The following is an 18,411-nucleotide window of genomic DNA, read 5'->3' as shown; positions in this document are numbered from 1 at the left end:
GCTCATCCCAGTGGTGGTACCCAGTCACCAAGTGTGGGCCTGGCACTCAAAACTTGCCATACCCAGGCCTTGGGGCTTGGCCACAAGGAAAAGCCAGAAGCCAGCCAGTAAGAAGGATTTGCTGGGTTTAAGAAGGCTGAGTAAGCTCATCAGGGTTGAAGGTCTCCTCCTTTCCTTCTGTGTTAGGCAGACCTGCCTGTATCTCATCAAGCGATCATCTCATGCTATCGTGTCAGGCGTCACTTTGTTTTGGGAGCATTGTCTGCCAGTATGCCCAGAGTTGGAGAACCAGCAGGAGAGTATGTCACCGTGTGTGTGTGTGTGTGTGTGTGTGTGTGTGTGTGTGTGTGACGCAGTAGTCTCGTGTTGGTATCCTGATGACAGTTTTTCATTTCCTGTGGCTGGCACCTTTAGTTTCTATTCATTACCTCTTCGCCTCCCCACTTTCCCTTCTTCCTTCTCTCCTTTGTTAAAATACTATATTTTGAATCAGCTGAGAGTCTCCTGGGGGTGGGGATAGTGGTGTCAGCTCCTAGTGATTCATCTACCTGATAATTAGAGCTCTGGAAAACCCAAAACTCATTCCTGTCAGAGTCAGGGCTTCCGGAATCCCGAGGCTTTTCCCTTCGTCAGAGAGGAGGGCTTTGGGGGCAGGGGCCTGGCTCCTCTGAGCCTGACTTTCTGCCATCCACTTCATCAGAGCTCTGTAACCGAGGGGAGTATAAGCACGCTTGCTCGCCAGGTCCTGTGAGAGGCCGTTTCCACACTCACTGAATACTCACAGTGACCCCACGAAGTGTTATCCCCATTTTGACTGATGGGGAACTTACACTCATCACTCAGCTTGTAAGGAGAGCAGTGAGGATTCAAATCCAATCTTTTCAGAATCTGCCAGAGTTGGTTCAGATCACAGCCCTGCCATTATAAGCCGTGTGTCTTTGGACAGGTTGCTTCCCGTCTCAGAGATCCAGATTCTTCACCTGTAAATAGATTCCTAACCTGTCTCTAAAGTGCTTAACGCAGGTGGTGACACACAGGGGAAGCTGTTTGTGTGTGGTTTTTTTAATATAGCTTTATTGATTTCAGAAAGAGGGAGAGAGAGAGATAGAAACATCAATGATGAGAATAATTGATCAGCTGCCTCCTGTGTCCCCCAACTGGGAATGGAGCCCGCAACTGGGGCATGTGCCCTGACCGGGAATCGAACCCCCGATCGCCTGGATCCTAGGTCGATGCTCAACCGCTGAGCCACGCCGGCCGGGAAGTGGGAGCTGTTTTGATTACTATTGTTATTCAGCCCCATCAGAGGGACACCAGGCACTCAGAGAGACAAAAGATGGACACAGGAGGAGGCAGCCAGATTCATACACCAACGCTCTTGTCCTGGCACTACCTGTGTGGAGATGACAAATGCACATACACGTAAGTGCCTGGCCACACGCCCTAGTACAATCCAGGAGTGCACACAGGCTTGGACACGTGTGCCCACGCATGGGTGCAGAGCGACCTGGGGGCCAGCTGACAGGACACCCGGGAGTCAGGCAGTGCTATGCAGCAAGGACCCCAGCTCAGGCCGCGGAGACAAAGGAGTGCCGGCTATGGGCCGCTGGGGCTGCTGCCACCGAGCCCTTTTAGCTGCTTCTGCATGCCAGGGGAGGAAAGCCAGGCTCTCAGAGGCTCCAGTGAGTCACCAGCCTGATGCAATCAGTCCCTTTAAAGGGCTCGTCTGCTGGTGCAAGAAGCTGATTCATGGAGGGCGTGGTAGCTGGAGGAGGAGAAAGGGACCGAAACTGCCACAGGAGGGGCTGAGGTTAGGTGACTGCAATCGTTGAGGGAACTCTTCACTGTAACCTCCCCAGTCGACTTCAGGAATCTTCAGGTTGAAGCGGGGTTTCAACAAAAGCGAAGGGCCCAGAGGGAAAGGAATTTTGAGGGCTGCGACAGGAATTCCTGTCATTTATTGAATCTAACCGCAGCGCTCTCCACACAGAACTCCAGAAACCTAGAAATGGCGATCTAGGAAGAGACGCTGTTCTAATAAATACACTACAACCGGCCGATCTCCCAACTGCCGGAGCCTTCTCCAAACCTCGCAGGGCGAAGACCGCAGGGCGCGCAAGGTGCCGTGGAGTAGGGGCGGGGGCGGTGCCTCAGGCCCAGTCTCTCGGCGAACTTAGATGAGGTAAGTACCGCCCCTTAGCGTCTCAGCCTCCAATCGTTTCACAGATGTCGCCCTGAACCAATCCGCAATTGGAATCTGGCCTCTTGCCTGAAGGCTTCCGCCCATCATCAAGATGGTGCCCAATCCCAAGGCCGTGAAGCCCTAGACACGGGCAAGGGGCGGGGCCCGGAGAAGGGGCGGGGCTGCGGCTGGAGCCAGAAGGAGGGGGCGGTGCGTCACTTCCGTTGTCAGGTGGCGGCGCCGCAGCCATGGAGGGAGGCGGCGGCGGCGGCCGCAGCTCGGGCTGCTGCGCTGGGAGGCGGCGGTGAGCGGCTCCCACGCCCCCGACTCGGCCCCGGCCCCCCCCGGGACGGAGCTCCGAGCAGTCCCGGCTCCGGGCTACGGACTATGGGCGATCAGCGCTGATCACCGGGAGAAGGTGAGGGCAAGGGTCCGGGAGCAGGGAGCCGGGCGGGGGGTGCGGGTTTTCTGGGCGGGCCTCAGCGGCAGTGGCGATGGGACCGTGGTGACAGCCGAGGCCGTCTGGCTGTGACAGAAATGGCAACAGAGAATGCCCCCTCTTCTGCTGGGGTCTGCCGTTCCCGGGCGGCGGGGGCGGGAGCTGCTGCGCGCAGGGGACGGAGGGCCGCGGGGAGCCTCAGCCCGGCGAAAGCCCTGGGAGGTGGACACTGCCAGCCTTGCCTGGAGTCACTCCGCCAGTAAGTGAAGGCACCGGCGCCCATGCTTCCCTGCTGATCCGAGAGTGACTTGAAAGTTAGAACGAGTCCCCAGGGAGAGCCAGCCAGGGCTTCCTCCAGGATCCCTCACCCGTTGGCACGGGCACCATCGCTGCTGGGGAATGTTCGCCTCCTGGGCGGCGTTCAGGTGCGGGTCAGAGCTACCTGCTTGCTAATGGTATGTTTTGGTCGGCCTTTTCCAAGGAGAGAGCTCGCTGCTGTGGTTCACCTGTCTTGCCGGGTCAGGCCCGCCCATTCCCACGCCACTTGGCCTCACCTTCCAGCCAGTAGGAGGGGGTGTTGGGATTCCCGACGCCGAGGTCTCTGCCCACCCCCACTCCGTAGGTTTGATGCCAGTTTGTTGGCGGAAGGAAGAGATGACAGCCGCCTTCTGTGGCAGGATAGACTTTGCTCTGTTTTAAGTCACGGGAGGAAACCGGTTGGCTTTGCTTGGTTTTGAGAGCAGTGGGGAAGAGGGTAGTCACTCTGGGCTGGGCTCCTTTCCCTCTTGGCTTAGCTTTCATGAGATAAGGAAGAGCAGAATATGTAATTGTTTGTAAACAGTGCTTGTGAGCTGCTCCAGCGTTCTGATGGCCCTGCTGTGCCAGTTGTTTGCGGGTTAGATCTAGACAGTCTGGAGATAGCCCTCATTCATTCATTCATTCATTCATTCATTCCCCACATGACAGCAACAGTATCCTTGCCTGGAGAGGCAAGTGCCCTATATTATAATGGTTAAGAGTGGGCTTTGGAGGCCCTGGCCAGGTAGCTCAGTTGATTAGAGAGTCCTCCCCATATGCCAAGGTTGTGGGTTCGATCTCCAGTCAGGGCACATGCAAGAAGCAACCAATGAATGCATAAATAAGTGTAACAACAAATTGATGTGCATCTCTCTCTCCCTCTCTCCCCCTTCTTCCCTCTCTCTAAAAGAATCAATAAATAAATAAATAAAAATTTTTTAAAGAGTAGACTTTGGAGCCAGATTTTCTGATTTCAAATTCTGGCTATGTAGCTTTCTAGCTGTGTGACCTTGGGCACGTTGCTTAACCTCTCTGTGCCTTAGTAGTATCATCTCTAAAATGGGTGATAACAGAGTTGTTAGGAAAATTTTAAAAGTTAACACATGTAAAACCCGTAAAACCATATCTAACACATAATAAAAATTCAGTAAATGTTAGCTATTATTCTTATTTCAAGCTTATGGTTTGGTAAAGGGAGACAGACCTATAAACAGATAATTGAAATGTGGTCTAAAAAAGCTAATAGGGCCCTGGTCAGTGTGGCTCAGTTGGTCGAGCGTCATCCTGTGCACCAAAAGGTTGCTGGTTCAAAACCTGGGTTGCAGGTTTGATCCATGTTCACCCTGGTTGGGGTGCGTATGGGAGGTGACTGGTCAATTTTTCTCTCTCACATCAATGTTTCTGTCCCTCTCCCTCTCTCTCTAAAATTAATAAAAACATATTTCTAAAAAATAAAAAAGCTAGTAGCAGCAGGAACAGGAGGGCTGTGGGAGCCCAGCAGAGGAAGGGCTGTGGGAGCCCAGCCTAGCTTAGCTTGGGTGAGGGGAGGGTCCTGGGAAGGGTTGGCCAAAGTGATGACGTGGGAACTGTGTCTAGAAGGATGGGAAGGCTTAACCAGGTGAGAGTGAGGGAGCTAGGTGTTCTACTTAGAGACAAGTACTCTCGAGGTTTACTCCAGAAACCTTAGACTGTTCCATATGGTGGTAGGAAAGTTGACATGGTGCAAGGTTAGGCAGTATAGGTTGACAAGGGAACACCACATTAACAATTTGGGACCTTGTGCCAAGGGCATGGGGAGCCAGTGAAAAGGTTTTAAGCAGAGGAATGTCATAATTGGATCTAGTTTTAGAACTATCTCCCTTGAGTCCCAGCAGAAGAAGGAAGAGGAGAGACTAAAGGGCTGGAGACCTCTTCAGAGGCCATTGCAGGCCTCTAAGAGGAGAATTGGTGCTGGGGTGGTGGGTCTTTGCTGAGAAAGCATTGTATGTAACCAGTGACAGGTGACAAGCTCCTTACATTGTCCTGGGCTGTTCTGCCTAGCACAGAAGTGCCTGACAGGTGTGCCCCTCTTTCTTGGGATTGCAGGTTGCTTGAGCAGCTGGAGAAGTGAGGCTGCCCTCTCACAAGGCCAGTTGTAGTGGGTCCCGCATTTACTCTCTTATGCCTTTAATGTGACCTTTTGGGAAGGCAGCAGCTTGTAGTGGTTAAGAGCCTACTTGGCTCTGCAGTCAGATCTGGGTTCTAATCCCAGTCCTGCCAGTCACTAGAGATTACTTATTCTCTCCATGCCCAGCTTTCTCAGTTGTGAAATGGGGACAGTCAGAACCCCTCCCTAGTAGGGCAGTTGTGAGGATTAAGATGTGGCAGGTTGAGCATTTAACACACACCGAGTGTTAGCTGTTATAACAGGCTGCAGGAAAGAACTTCCAAAACTAGCCAATGCAATTAGTGGCAACTAGAACTGTGCCCCATTGAGCTGTCAGAAGTGTCCTAAGGGATGACAGAATCCCAGAATTTTATTACATTCTTTCTGAAAAGAAAATCCGAGGGGAGTTTACCAATCTATATAGGAGCCATTCAGATGGTTCAGCTTGACTCTTTAAAAGAATCACTTTTTAAAATAGAAATAGGAATGCAGAGGGAAAAATCGTATTTTAAAGTACAAGAAAAAGTATTTAGAGTTTCTCCCATGTGTCCCTATTAGTGACCCTAGTCTGGTGTCTGAATTGGTATCAGCAGGAAACATCTCACACATTGGTGTGTGTGGTGGCTCAAAATCTAGATCCCAAGTTTTACACACATGAGCTCCCATGTGTTGCTGGGTATAGGGTGGGGAGGTGAGTGGGGCAGGAGAGCAGAGAGGTAGGTAGCGGGACAGGGCAATCTCTTAACCAATTAGCACTTGCATAGAGCTTGGCAAAGCTCTCACAGAAGTCTGTGCAGCATGTAGTGGGAGCCCGGAGGAAGGAATGATTCCCCTGGAAGATGAAGAGAAGATTGGGGAGAATTTTGGAGAGTCCTTAGAGCTTAAACTGGATCTTGAAGGGCAAATAGAGTTTTCTGAGGGCTCAGGAAGCCCTCTAAGCAGGGGAGCAGCATGGCACAGGCCTGGCCGTGTGCTGGTATGTGTGCACTTTAGGAACCACAGGGTACGAAGGCACCTGGCTGTAGGACATGCTGGAGAAGTAGACATCAGCGCTAAAGTGCTTGAGCCAGTTATTCTGTTCGTGATGGGATGCTTTCAGTGGAGGAAACATTAGACTTGCATCTTCCCAAGAGCTCTCTGGCTGTGGATGGATTGGGGCGAGGGTGAGTCTGGAATCTCTGTAGGAGGCTGTTGCAGTAATCAAAGCAAGGGCTAGTGGGGGTCTGGATCAGGGCAGAGGCAGTTGGGATGGAGCGGAAGGCAGAGAGCAGGACTGTTTGGTGGGGAACCAACTAAACTCTGGGAGCTTTTGGAAGTGATGGTTGAGGGAGTAGCAACAGCGGCAGTGACTCAGAGGTTCCTGGTTTGGGTGACAGAGAGAATGATAGTGTAGAGATAGAATAGCTGGGAGAAGGCAATGACCAGTGAAATCCACCAGCTCTATTCAGTAAGCCCTGCACACACTCTCACAGGACAGGATCAGTTGTGAAGTCTGTGGCACCCTGTCTGACTTTGGGCCAGGCTTCCCCCTGGTTCCGCCTGATCAGTGCCTGAGAGAAGGGCAGCTTCCCTTTTTTCACCTTTTCTCTGTCCAGATTGCCCAGGGAGGTGAACTTCTTCAATGTTTCAGAAACTCAAGTGGCTGAGTCTGAAAAACTCCCATAATTTGTGCAGCCTTCAAATGGCCCTAAAGAACAACCCTTCAGCCTGATGCTGTCCACACTGATTCAGCGACAGGCTGATGGGGTCTTGCACAGCAGCTACCCTCAGGGAGAGATGGCTTTCCCAGCTCCCTGGAGATCTTATCCAGAAAAAGATCCCGAGATTGTGTTTACTGCAGAGGCTTGGTCAGCAGATTCAGTCCCTCTTCTCAGGAAGGAGAGGTATCAACCAGAGGCTACCTAGGACTCACTCAAAACCACAGGGAAGTGCCCTTATCACCTGAGTTCAAGGGGAGTGCAGAGCTAGAGCTGAATAGGGTTGGGCTGTGGAGAGAGGGATGTGCTGCTCCAAGGCTTTAACCCAGCCCTTTGTAACTGCAGAGCTCTCTGCAGGATTTGTCCTTGCCTTTGTGGTGTGGGAAAGAAAGTGGCCTGAATTAAGACCATTTCTTTTCCCTCCACCTACTCAGGTGAGACTGTGGCTTTGAAGGTCCCCCGGCCTACAGCGTCCCTACATATCTTTTGGGATCCGTAATCAATATCCCCAAAAGGGGAAAGGATGCTATTGCTGGCTTTGAATTACTTACTATGTTAGAGATGGTTCCACTGTGGCACATCCACGTCTGGATCATTTGAGGCTACATTGTGTCATCATCTTGTGAGTAATTTATTCAACAAGTTATTTACTGATGTACTTAGGTTATTTTTTGTCTTTTGCTCTCCAAACAAAGCTGAAATGACTATCTGTATACATGTGATCTTGCCCAGCTTAGATATCTGCAGGATAAATTCTAGAAGAAGGGTTCCTGCTTCAAAGAGTACCTTTTATTATTATTATTATTAATTTTTATTATGATTATTATTAAAATAATTTCTAGCTCCTCCCCCCCTTTTTAAGGATTTTTAAGAGTTTATTTGAGCCAAACTGATGACAATTACTGGGAAGCAAAATCTCAATGGATTGAGAAAATGTTCCCTAGGCCCCATTTAAATAAACTGTAGCAGCATGCTTTCGCCCCCCAGCAAGCAAAAGTAATCTTTCTGGGTTGAGGTCCTCTTTCCTGAGGGAGTATAGCCCAGTGGTGGTCATCCTCTTTTGACTAATGGCAGTCTGTCTTGGGCATGAGTCTAGATTCCCTAGTATAGCTGTATACAGGCCTGATAATTCAAAGAAACTCTGGTTGTTGGAAAGCATAGATGTAGCAAAACTGAGAAGGGCTCTTGTCACTCAGAATGAAGCTGTCCCCTCTAAATATGTTTATACATTGCCATCTACTTGGCAAAAGAGATAGAGGATCTCTAGCCTTTAGGGAGTCTGTGACCCAAGGGACCAGACGGAAGAGAAAGTGGCCTGGATGTTGCCAGAGGAATTGTCAAGAGCAGGACTGGTGTGCCTGTCATTTGTCTTTGGATTTAGGGCAGAGCTGATCGGAGGTGTGATAAGGGAACAGCGGGTCCTTCTAGGGAGAGGCTTGGGTTCATCTCCTTGGGACTGGCATAGCCCAAAATTCTGTGGGGCTTTTGGAACCCGACTGCTGGTGTCTGCCAACTCTGGAGAGCAAGAGTCCTGCTCCTTTTTTCAGTAGACAAGGAGCTCCCGGTGTTACCGTGTTTGGGGCAAGTTCCACAGGGTGCGTTCTGTTCTGACTCCTCTCCCAGGGTGAGATCATATTATACAAATAGTACTGCATTCTACTTTTTTTAAATGTAATGTGTCATAGGCATCTTTATCTATCAGCAGGTGTGGCTTTAGTCTTAAAGGCTGCGTAATATTCCATTGTCTGAATGGAACATGATATAGTGAACCAGTCCCCTCTTGGTGGACATTTAGGTTGTTTCCTGTCTGAGGGGTATATGTGTGTATGTGTGTTTTGATATTTGTGGTTTTGTCTATGGTGATTTTTTTACACATAGTGACCCGTGAGCAGTTAATCTTTATGAATTTGTGTGAGTATATTTGTAGGATAAATCTCTGGAACTGGAAGTGCTCGGCCCGAGGTGTGTGCATTTTCTTTTACTTTGTTGGCTGTCATTTCATGCATGTCTTCTGCACACCTATTGGGTTCTTAGGTGGACAAGGCCCTAGGCCCTGTCCCCAGGAGGTCACCCTCTTGAGAGATGCAGGCGAGCAATGAACGTGCACTTGTCAATGCATGGACAGTGTTCACGGAGGCCCGTGGCCCTTGGGATTGGCCATGGCTGGCCTCCCAGGCTCAGAGCAGGTGAGGCCCTCATGTCAGCCCACTGAGGGACACTCTGATGGCCAAGCCTGCCATCTTCCTTTGTAATCTTGTCCCTCCGAGCAGCCACAGCCAGCAGCACTCAGTAAAACTGCAGAAAGTGAACTGTATTGTTCATTGTCAAAGTTGTGAAGCTTAATTGGATTGAATTTTTGATAGAGGCAGTTAAGGGAAGGCAGTTTGCTGGCCCTAGTCCTAATTGCCTTTCTCACAGAATAATTGTAATGATTTCTGCTGTTAAAAACAGTAGAGAGAGAGAGAATTGGTACACCTAGGCCTGGCCTGGGCTTTCCCGTCTGTCGCTCTGGAAATGTGGAGTAGAAGGAATTTAGCATTTGTCTAGTGCCTCCCACACTCTGGCTCCCAGCAGTCCTCAGGGAACCTATATGGAGCATCACTGTCCCTCTCCTCTCAGTGGGAGACCGAGAAGCAGAGAAACACGTGTCCATGTCACACAGTGGATACAAAGGTGGCCCTCAGGCTCAGCCAGCCCTCCTCTAGTAGCTTGCTGCATTCTCCTTGCCTGATTTGGACCATCGTGAGTGGCAAGAACCTGGAGTCTACATGGGACCCGGTGACAGGCCTTATTACTGGGCTGAGTCACTGCACAAAGCAATAACCGATGGTTTGAGCTAAGGACCCCCTATCGTGTTCATGACAGGGTCCCCTAGTTGTAGGGAGGCTGGCATGACAGGCAGGGCTGTCAGTGACTCAGTTTGCCACCACTGCTCATGGCAGGAGCCCCACACACACACACCCCGCAGAGCCAAGAGGCCACCAGGAATGTCTCCCAGGCGATAGTGCTTCGCTGTTACCCAGGCTGCTTCTCTGGATGGGGGATACCAGGGCAGCACAGCTCAGAAAGAGCTATGAAGTCTGTCCCTTCCTCCTCCGACACCCACACACGGTGACGGATTATTTGTTGTCACATCAGCTGCTTCCGGAGGCCCTTGGGAGGGGTGAGCTGGTGGCAGGGCTGGCAGTACTGCCCTGGATTCTGCTCTGGTGGCTTTTAGAGTGGCTGCTGGTGAGGTCTCGTGACCCATCTTCAGGAACTGGTTTCTTCCACTATTTATCTTTTCCCCAGAGGGGTCTACGGGTCCACCTGTGTGTGCACAGCCCTGGAGCCTTTTCTCCCAGAATCACTGAGACACATCCTCCTGGTCAGGGGCCTTTAGCCTCCAGTCTGTACCCCCAGACTTCATGGAGGCCACAGAGGAGCTCAGTGGGGACTTCCTCAGGGCAATGGGGTAAAGACAGACATCACTGATTACGTAATCTCCTTGTGTGTGTAATCTTGCCTCCTGGAGAAGACTAGAGCTGGACAGCGAGCTGCAGACACTGGGCTTCCTGTGAGCAGCGGGGTCTTCAGGCCCCTGCAGGCCCTCAGCAGCTCTGGTCCTGTGAGGAGAGGCAGTGACAGAGGACTGAGGGGGAGCAGCTGGGCACAGGGCCCTCTTTCTGACTGCCCCTCCTACTTCCCACTGGGCTGAGTCACTTCCTCTCTGGCTGCTGCAGGTACTCCCACATGCCCGACAGCAGGGCTCCAGGGGGTGGGGTTCACCCTGTACAAGAGGGAACTCTGGTTAGACAGAGCGGCTCACTCGGTACCCCCGAGGCAGTGAAGCGCGGCATTTTAGAATGATATGATGTTATATATTCTTGACAAATTGGAGCTATACATATCCTACATTTTAAAAAGGAACAAAATCATCATGCTGCTTTGGAACAGTGAAGATGACAGCACAGGCATGAATCTTTGTCATCAGGGAGTCCTGGCTGTAGCTGAGGGATTACTAATCTGCCTCCCCATCCCCCCAGCATCCATCCTGAGCACTGAAGCAAATGGCTTCCAGGGGCTTCCTGGGGAGACTGCTTGTAGCCTTCAGGCTGCCAGGGAGAAGGCTCCTGCCTGCTTCAGAGATGGTTGTCACTCAGACTCAAAGGAAAAGCCCTGAAATAGAGCCCCCTTCCAGACAGCCATCAGGAGTGGAAGACAATAGACCGAAGGCAGCCAGGATCTCTAGGCTTTGGCTTGTCAGCAATAAAAGGGGGGGAGGGGATCTTTCCTTCATGAAGTTGTGAGAATTAAATAGAATCTCAGAAACACTAAGAACAGTTCTTGGCAAGCAGTTGGTGCCTATCAAATGATAATTAAAAAGGTAGTCGCCTAGAAAGACTTGTCCCCAGGAAGGTTACCTCAGCATGGAAAGGGAACACTCACATTCATCCAGTATAGCCCTCGCGGCCACCAGCCGCAACATTCTATCTGATCCTTCAGTCATCCCATTTTTACATATGAGGAAACTGAGGCCCAGAGAGTGGAGGCATCTCTCACAGAGGATTGGTGACTACTTCAGGGTCACAAACCAAGTGAGGGAGGGAAACTGAAAATTGAAACTGGGCTTACCTGACCACAAAATACATTTTGCTCTCCCAGCTGGCATGTGAGTAACTGGTCTATCATCTGAGACACTTGGTTCTGTGAATTCTTCTTGGTTCCCTGGGTTGACTTTGTAGACGGAGAATAGGCCTGTGGGGAAGTTGGTGGCTCTGGTAGAAGCACCTACACCTGAGTATTGAGATGCAGTGGGGGTGGCTCCCAGAGTGCTTGGGTCAGGGAGACTGCCCTGTTGGCTGGTGGGAGGATGTGTCAGTAACCCCGCCTTGGACTCAGCCCTTCTCTCCAGAGAGACCTGCCAGGGGGCCCTGAAACGCCTCCTTCTCCAGAGACAAGCATGGTCCCCCTCTCTCCCTGCTCACCTGCAGCTTTCTAGCTTGGCAGCTCCCCGAGTCCAGGGGAATGATTGCTTATAAGGAAGTCCAGCGGGTACTATCCTCTCTAGTTGGCATTCCCAGAACCACAGCCAACATCAGATGAAGGAACAGCTGTGGAAGCTGTGTGGTCAAGTAGGAATATGTGGGATTCAGAGCTGGGAAACTGCATTCACATAGGTGAACTCTTTCAATAACTAGCCAGGAGACTCAGCAGGTCTCTCCGTATCTCTGAGCCTCAGTTTATTTTTCTAGAAAATGTTGTGTTCTGGGGGCAGGGGGCAATCAGTTACAATAGCGTATTTGAAAGTGCTTTGTAAGCTATAAAGCCTTGTACAAAAGTTAGTTAATGTGAGGGTGTGGGCCTCCCAGTGGGTTCTGAACCCAAAATTCACCATCAGGGCCCGGGGAGTTTTCAAGGGCACTGGTAGCCCTCTCACGTGGAGGGGCCTGATCTATAAAGCATGGGTCCACAGATGGTCTTCGTTGGATTGTGTATTCAGGTTTCATCCCACTCACCTCAAGTCTCATCATTTCTTTCCAGGTATAGCTAGCTAAACACATAGCTGGGCCAGAAGTTCTCTTCTCTGGGGGAAGCAAGAGTGGTAGGGCCCAGGCAGGCATGGCTCAGTGGTTGAGCATCAACCTAGGATCCAGGAGATCACGGTTTGATTCCTGGTCAGGGCATGTACCCGGGTTGTGGGCTCCATCCCCAGTTGGGGGCAGGCAGGAGGCAGCCAATCAATGACTCTCTCATCATTGATATTCAATTCTCTCTCTCCCTCTCCCTTCCTCCCTCTGAAATCAATAAAGAGATATATATATAAAAATAAGGGAGTGGTAGGAATTTTTCTGACCAGCAGAACCACCTTCACACTTCAAATCTGGAGTGACCAGGACTGTCACTGGTGGAAGGGATAGGCCAGGCTGTCACTCCCATGCTCCCACATCTTGCTGCAGGAAAGCAGATCTTTTAGCCAAATTTAGCAAGGAGGGGGCTGGTCTGTCCCTTGGCCTGTGACGAGGTGAGCCCAAGCTGCAGGCATGCTGTGAATGGGCTTCATTCCTCGGTGGAGGCTGCTCTCCAGCAGCAGGCACTGTCCAAACACAACCTCTGGCCATCAGCCAGCCTAGAACGCCTTGCCTGAGACATCCAGACATTTCTGACATGAGACTTTTCCTGGACAGGCTCTTCCCAGCACCACTGCAGCCCAGTTACCTACCGCTGTGACCCCCTGTCTCTCTGATCCTGGATTCTGTCTCCTGCTATAAGCTGGTAGACCATCTATACTTCTGGGTCCCACTCCAACCCCTGGCCTCTACTCAGGTGAACTTAAGTTCTGTCCCTTGCCCCATTATGGGCTTTAGTGACTTCTGGATGCACAACAAACAGTTCTACACTCTCCGTTTTCTCGTTCAGCAGTTTGCCAGGTACTGGGCAGGGTGCAGGGAAGCAGAGATGAATTGGGGTTGCTCTTAAAGGGGTGCCCACAGCCTAGGTTAGGGTGGAGTCAGACAAGTAAACTAGTGGTTACAGCAGAGCAGGAGGGACAGAGGTGTATGCTCGGGTGCTTTGGGAGCTGGAGGGGAAGAGGACTTGCTGCAGAAGGTGACAAGTGAGGACTGAGGGAGGAGGACAAGCTAGCCAGAGAGAGGAGGGCAGGGCAAGGGTGATTTGTGGCCCACTCAGGGAATTGTGAGTCATTTGGTGTGGCTGGATTTAGAAGGCATATAAAGGCAGTGACATTGGGGAGGTCTAGCCAGGCTCACTGAGGAATTTGTTTCTTCCTGAAGACCATGGGAGTATTGGAGGACCCCCACAGCAGACAGACAGATACTGCAGCCCCAGATCCCCAAGCAGAGGAGCAAGTGCAGCCTGCTGGAATCTGTTTGTCCAGCCCCCATTACACAGGTAGCGGAGGTGGGGTCTTCTAATGGACTCATTCCTGCATCCTTCCTGATCGGCATCATGGAGAGCAGTGCCCCATCCTGGTGCCAAGAGAAACCCTTTGAAGATGCGCTGCAGAAAGACGCCACCAGGTGGCAGACCTGGAGATTGCACAAAGGCCTCTACCCCATTCCTTTATCACAGTGTTTGGGGTGGGGAAGGAAGGGGACAGTCAAGACTGAACTTCTGTTCATGCCGGGCTGGCTCTGCCCAACAGGTATGAGATTCCAGGCTCTGCCACTGTAGGCTGTGTACCCACCAGAAATCCCTTTGAACCTCTGAATCTGGACAGCATATTCCTCCAGAGTCTGGGGAGCTTTTTCAGCAGATTGCACTTTCTCTTGTTTCCAGGCACCTGAGAGTAAATTACACCATGACCCTTCAAACACTAGCATCTATCACTAAAAACAAGGACATTCTCCTATGTCCACAATGCAATTTTAAAATTCAGGAAATTTAACATTGCTACAATTCTATTATCTAATACACAGTTCATATTCAGATTTTGCCAATTGCCCAGTCATATTCTTTTCTTTTTTTATTTTTTAAAAACTGGTTTCAGAGAGAGAGAAACATCAATTTATTGTTCCACTTAATTATGCATTCATTGGTGGATTCTTGTATGTGCCCTGACTGGGGATTCAAACCCACAACCTTGGGCCTCCCAGTCATATTCTTTATAACTACCCCCATGCCCCAGAATGATCCATCACATTTACTTGTCTTATGTCTTTAGTTTCCTTTAATCTAGAATAGTTCTTCTGCCTTTTTATTTTTATTTATTTATTTATTTATTTATTTATTTATTTATTTTTATTTATTTATTTTAACATATCTTTATTGATTTCAGAGAGAGGAAAGGAGGGGGAGAGAGATAGAAACATCAATGATGAGAGAGCCACTGATCGGCTGCCTACCCCGCAACCCGGGCATGTGCCCTGACCGGGAATCGAACCCCGATCTCCCGGATCCTAGGTCGATGCTCAACCGCTGAGCCACGCCCGGCCGGGCTCTTCCACCTTCTTAAAAACTACCCAACATTGATGTTTTTGAAGCATACAGGCCTGTTTTGTTGAGTGTCCCTCAGTTTAGGTTGGACTCATGATCAGATGCAGTTTATGCATTTTTGGTTTTTTAAAAAAGTAACATAAGTGGTGTATCATTCTAAGTGCATCATATCAGGAGTAACATGATATCTGTTCTGTTATTGGTGTTATTAACTTTGACTGTTTGGTTAAGGTTGCAGCTTGCTTTTTTATTAATTTATTTACACACAGTGAACTTCACAGATCTTTTAACTGTACCATTCAGTCGTTTTGACAACTGCAGACAATGACGAAAGTTATGTTCTTAGATAGTAAAAGTTACAGCCCAGTATATGTGCTCTGTCCCCCTCCCGAATCCTGCTCCAGGAGATCTTGGACTAGAGACACTAGGTCTTAATTCCATCATTTGGGGTGGCCTCATCCTCCTGGATGTCCTTTACTGTGCCCCAAGTTGGTAATTGCCAGCTGGTGCTCCAGCCTCTGCTTCCCCCAGAGACCAATGAACAAAACAAGACAATGAGATGCTGTGTGCCTCTGCCCAAAAGAGTAGGTGCTCACGTTGGCCCACAAGACCACTGTACTCTGTCCTCTACTGCAGATGTGCACCTGGCCCTGCCCATAACCCTCTACTCCTCAGCAGCTCAGCTAACACCCAAGCCTCTGCTCTTCCCCACACTGAGTTGAGCATGTCACTCAGGCTGGCCAGCAGACCCCCAGCCTATAGTCTCAGGCCAGCAGAAAACAGGTTTAAGGTCTCTTAAGCCTTTAATTTGGTTACCTTCCTTTTGTTCCTCACCTCCCTAACTCAGTACCTAACTTCTTTTTGGACAGGAGAAATTAAAAACTACCATGTTTAAGCTAACAGTAGCACAATTCATCATATGCTTACAGTATGCCAATAGGTACTCTGCTGAGCCTGTGGTGTGGGCTATCTCACTCTCTCCTTAGACCAACCTTGGAAGGTAGGTATTGCCCACCATTTTGAAGATACAGAACAAGTAATTTATCCAAGATGTCATCACTACTAAGTCACAGTGCTGGGCTTCGATCTGGGTTTGGCTCACTCCAAACCTCTGACTCAGAGGTTCCCATCCAGTTGGGTTATGTAGGTCAAGATGGTGATCCCTTCAGCCTGAGTCATAGGATGGGGCCAAGCATAGGACAGCTGGAGCACCCAGTCCTTTCACCCCCCAAGTGCTGTTAAAAAGTTTCTCTTTGCCCTGGCTGATTTGACTCAGTGGTTGGAGCAGCGGCCTGTGGACTGAAGAGTCTCGGGTTTGATTTCCAGTCAAGGGCACAACCTCGCTTGCAAGTTCAATCCCTGGCCCCAGTCAGATGTGTGCAAGAGGCAACAAATTGATGTGTCTCTCTCACATAGTGTTTCTCTCTCTCTCTCTCTCTCCCTCTCTTCCTCTCTTCCTCCCTCCTTCTCCCTCTCTCCCCTACCTCCCTCCCTTCACGCTCTAGAAAATCAATGGAAACAATATCCTGGAATGAGAATTTAAAAAAAAAGTTTCTCTTTGTTAGTGACAGGTAAAAGACCAACACATGTTGCTCTGACCACTTTCTCCTGTTGCCTTAGTGTCCTGTGGGCAGAGACTTTCTGCCCTCCTCCTGGGATCTGCTGTGGGTTTGGACACGCAGCCCCTTAAACATGTGGCAGGTAGGATTGAAGCCAGGGGTGATTGGGAGTTCTGCGTGCACTTCCAGGTGCCAGGTGGGCTGGACAGAGGTGCAGGGGCCTGCTTTGAGCAGGCACGGCCAGAGGTAAAATCCAGAAGACAGAAGCCTGCACAGCTCAGGAATTTTTTGTTTATTTGTTTTATTTTGACAGACCCAGGAAACACGGGGGTGGGGATAGGGGCTGCTGACAGGGACAGCTTGAACATTGACGGCTTCGGCTCAGCTTGATCCTGCAGGGTAGGCACAGTCCTTTCGCTCCTAGCAGGAACACAAAGAGAAGCGGCTATCAGCTGCTGTTGTCAAACACGCACACATAGCAAGTGCTGCACCGTGCTGAGAGCCCCATTTGCTCCTTGTGGGCACTGCCCTTGCACTCTGCCTTTACCGGTTTGGTTTGCAGGGTCACCCATCTCTCCAGGAACCCAGAGCAAGAAGCCTAGGACGAGGTTGAATGCAGAACTTGAGGATTTGAAAGTGGGGCACACCCTCCCTGTGCATCAGCGGGAGGGGAGGGACAGGAGGGCCTGTCCTTGGGGGGGGGTTCTTTGCTAACCTCACTGGTGAGCCTGCAGCAGCTTCTGCTTTTCCAGGCCCATCTCCTCACGCTGCTTCCTTTGCTCCTGCCAGCTCTGCATGGCAAGAAGGGATGCTCAGGAAGGGAAGCAGCCTTGCTACCACTCCCCCTGCCAGCAGCATCTTTTCCTTCTCCCTGCCCGTCTGCTCCCATCCTTCTGTCTGCCTACATTTTGGAGCAGTTCCCATGCCATTTGCTTGAGTTGAATCTTGAGTGGGGTGGGTGGGGTCAGGCTGAGCCCACTCGTTGTCTGTGCTGCAGCTGCTCACAGCAAACTGTTGTCTAGACCATGCCTGTGCGTAGGCGCCTAGGCAGCATCTACACAGATATGATGAGACCTCCACGTGCTCTCCAGGGAACCAGGAAAAGAGGGGAGGCTTGGTGCCCTGGAAAAGAAGGGGGACAGAGCCAGAGTGGCGTGAAACCAGCTTATCCACTAGGGCAGGGGCAGCTCCAGCACGGAGCTGCTGACCTGGTAACAACCATCAGCAACTGGAGGGAAGGCATCCAGCCATTTATGGAGAATCTGCTGGGCCAGGCACTTGGGGTGCAATGGTGTTATAAATTCTTTTCTCATGGAATTTTTAGTCTAGTGGTGGGGAGAAGGCATTAAGCATATAAACACACAAATAAATACAGAACCACAAAATATGAAAAGTGCTATGAATGAAACTTACAGGATACCAAGTGAGACTAACTGGGACCCGCTAGTGGTGGGGATATCAAGGAAGGCTTCTCTGAGGAAGTGATATTTAAACTGAGAAGGATGCATAGAAGTTAGCTGGGCAAAGAACAGGAATACTGTTCCAGATACATTACTGCCCAGCTTTTAAGTCTAGAAGTGGTTTTATTTTTCCCTGGTTTTGTATGAATGACTTTGAATCTGCTTCTAGCATGAGCTTTAGCAGAAGTCATGGCTGAGCCTAACCATGGCTTCTGCTCCATCTGGGGACTGTCAGGGCCTACTGAGTTACTTTGTCCCAGCTTCTTTCAGAATGAAATCACAGGCCTGCTCCTCAGTGGCACAGCTCTGAAACAAATCGGGAATTGATGGGAAGCAAGCCTGGCAGACAGGACTAGAAGTATCTCAGGCCATCTCTCCTACTTCCAGTTCACTGCGTGGAGTCAGTCTCCTGGGGTTAAGAACAAGGGCCAGAATGGCAGCATGTGAAGATTTAAATTAGCCTAACTAGTGAACCTACACCTGCTCTCAGGGTAGAGACAGCCTTCCAGGAATAACAGCAAAAACTAACTAGAGGAAAAGAGAACTACTTAATTACATAAACATGTAACCATTTTTTAATTTTAAAAAGTTAAAAGATTAAGAAAAACGACATCCTATGTCAGTTATATTCTTAATATATAAATAGTTCCTAAAAGCCAATAAGACTAATACACACAGCATTAAAAAATAGAAAAA

General features: G+C 50.1%; 1 protein-coding gene across 2 annotated transcripts in view; it reads left to right on the top strand.

The window, feature by feature from the left end:
• The first annotated feature begins 2,405 nt into the window (after nucleotides 1-2,405).
• STK40 (serine/threonine kinase 40) overlaps nucleotides 2,406-18,411 on the top strand; it is a 37,915-nt gene continuing 21,909 nt past the window's right edge. The window contains exon 1 of one of the 2 annotated variants that reach the window (XM_081144921.1): nucleotides 2,406-2,600. The gene's annotated coding sequence lies outside the window, so the exon portion shown is untranslated. The remainder of the gene's footprint in view (nucleotides 2,601-18,411) is intronic. The other variant, XM_081144920.1, reaches the window with a different exon arrangement.

Source organism: Miniopterus schreibersii, assembly GCF_964146895.1.
Source record: "Miniopterus schreibersii genome assembly, chromosome: 8".
Taxonomy (NCBI): domain Eukaryota; kingdom Metazoa; phylum Chordata; class Mammalia; order Chiroptera; family Miniopteridae; genus Miniopterus; species Miniopterus schreibersii.
The sequence above is the reverse complement of the archived record's forward strand: the minus strand, read 5'-3'. Positions and strand labels throughout refer to the sequence as shown.